This window comes from Athene cunicularia, assembly GCF_003259725.1.
Source record: "Athene cunicularia isolate RWA chromosome Z unlocalized genomic scaffold, athCun1 chrZ_part3, whole genome shotgun sequence".
NCBI classification, from domain to species: Eukaryota; Metazoa; Chordata; class Aves; order Strigiformes; family Strigidae; genus Athene; species Athene cunicularia.
This window is the reverse complement of record NW_020799144.1, coordinates 14,064,361-14,067,220: the sequence shown is the minus strand read 5'-3', so window position 1 is coordinate 14,067,220 and position 2,860 is coordinate 14,064,361.

Genomic DNA, 2,860 nt, shown 5'->3' with positions numbered 1-2,860 from the left:
CAACGGAGCTGGGGCAGGGTCTGGAGCACAGGTCTGCTGGGGAGCGGCTGGGGGAACTGGGGGGGTTCAGTCTGGAGAAGAGGAGGCTGAGGGGAGACCTCCTGGCCCTCGGCAACTCCCTGCCAGGAGGGGGCAGAGAGGGGGGATGAGTCTCTGGAGCCAAGGCCCCAGCGCCAGGCCCCGAGGGAATGGCCTCAAGCTGCCCAGGGCAGGGTCAGGCTGGCTCTGAGGAAGGATTTCTGTGCAGAAGGGGCTGTTGGGCGTTGGAATGGGCTGCCCAGGGCAGGGGGGAGTCCCCGGGATCCCTGGAGGGGTTGAAGAGTCGGGCTGAGCCAGCGCTGAGGGGTCTGGGGGAGTTGGGAACAGTCAGGGAGAGAGGTTCGTGGTTGGACTGGAGGAGCTTCGGGGGCTTTTCCAACCCAGATGATCTTGGGATTCTGTGAATAGTGAATCTGGGTTGACTGCCCCTCTTCTTCAGCCGTGGTAGGCAGCCCCCCTCATACAGCACATAATCCAGCATTTTTTCACTTTGATTTGGTCTCCGCAACCTGCTTCACATAATCAACAAGCCATCTGCAGGCCTCAACGTGGAACAAAAAAAGATACATAGCTGGTCAAATTCTTGTTTCTACCAGTTCTGAAAGTATTGACAGGAATCGAGAAACTGGCATAAAATACCCTGGGCTTACCTGACATGATTTCCTGTTGGTGCAGGATTTTCTTCCTTAGAAATGCAAATTACTCAACAGTGATTTGAGCGATTAATTGAGCATCCCAGGTTTAGCCTTAGGCTGCTAACAGTATGTCACCATGTCAGTCAGTCTGGCGTCTGGTGACCCAGATTGTTTATAAACCATTGAGGCATAGCAGTGTAAAGAACAAAGCAATCCATTGAAATACATACTGCAAAGAATATGGATTTTGTTTTAAGAATTTATCTAAATAATTACTGTGAAGAAAATGAATTTTTACAGAATTTACCTAAATTCTGTAAAATTCAGAGAAGTGACCTGTAACAGATAAAAAATTTCATTTTGTCTCTCATAGGGAACAACAGCTAAGTTATTCTGGCAACAGCCAACCTATCCGTACAACATGGTGAAGCAGAATTTAAAGGGTAGCTGTGTGATGGACAGGTGACACCTTCTGCAGGGGATTTGGTATCTTGGCTGTATTACACTGTCCCACATAGGTGCATGGAAAAGCAGAACGGAACTTACTGAAGGCTTCAGAGAAGTTCTGATGTGACACAGCTATAGTCAGTCAACAGATTAAGGGTTTTTTTTCTTTAAAAGGGAGGAATTATTGAGAAAATAATTTAAAAGAACAAGCACACTTGCTCCCAAAGTAACATCAGAGTTTCTAAAATAACGTTTATTGAGACATACTGCGTGGAAGTGGCATGTCATCTCCACCATGTGTCACTGCTGTGGGGTCAGGCTCTCCAGGAATACTGAAAATACAGAATGTGCCCCGGGGCAAGGGCAATAATCTGTTACAATCCAAAACCGCAGCTTCTACTTGCTTCATTTGTTTAATTTTTGCATTACCTTAATCTTACTAGATGTTTCAAGCACCTTTAATTTTGTCTGTTCTAGCTAAAATTGCATTTACCTGTACTGTGCCTTAGCATTTAGTGTTTTCCTAGTGATTTGTATATTCTAGGACTCACAGTTTACTTTAGTGGTCCCTTCAGGTTCAGAATTTAAGAGTTTTTCTTAAACTCTGCATGCTGCTTTACATTTTGCATGCCATATTCTGCTTCTTTGTATTATTTTCAGTGCCAGGAGCAGTTTGAAACCCACTGCAACACTTTCCTCCATTAATTTCACCACCTCCACTGTGGTTTCATTCACCAATACAGTCATTTTCTGCACAGTCTTCTCAGTAGTCAAGTCTTCTTCTTTTTCCTGCCAAGGCTCCCCAACATTTCCCTTAAAGAGAATTAGGCTAAAAATTCTCTTTTATAATTTTGAAACTAGTAGTTTCTGCAAATGTTCCCCTGTTGGGTACAGGATCCATTCCCCTGTTAGGTACAGTTAGTTCTTCGGTGACTTCCAAACACTGTTTGAGCATTTTCAAAAATTCTTTTTCAGTTAAATACCAAAGGCCCTCTCACAAAAGGTCTTATTTTCAATAGTTAAGTACCTTCATACTTGCTGAGTTCTGAGTAAATTTGTGGCATGCCTGTCTCTGGTGTGAGGCAATCTGTAACTTTCAGATTTTCAGTAAGGTAGAGGATTGGTAACTTTTTGTTGTTCTCCATGAAATGCTTATTAGAGTTTTAAGCACTGTTTTACGATTGTACTGGATGTTATTTCTTTTAGAAATGTTTCATATAGGTGTTAAGGAGCTACATTTTAGCAGCTGTTGGTAGTCTTCTTTCCCTGCACAGCCTGAAAGTTTACATATTTACCACCTGTAAATGCCTTTTGCACATTTATAATTATTCTGGCATTACAATTTACAAGCAGACTCATGGCCTGTTTTCCAGCCCTAGACTGCCTTTCTGCTGAAAGCACCAATTCAGTGGCTACAATGAAAAGGCATTCATATTTAAGATGGGGGGAAAAAAAAAAAAAAAAAGACATATTATTGAGAAAGTTCTGTTTTTGTATATCTGGTTGCATAAGATGAAGAAAGTGTGTGGAGGACAGTCTTGGTTCTCCTCCAGCAATTTATGTTCTGACCTTTTGCCTTTCAGAGTTAGCAGCCGTGCAATTCTAGGCGAATTAAATGAGGGCAAAATGATAATAAATTGTGAAATACATTGTAAACTTTCAAAGGAGACCTTGCTTAGACCTGCTTAGATGTGTTCTGTTTGATTCCTGTTTTATTTCCTCTGTCACATTTCACATTG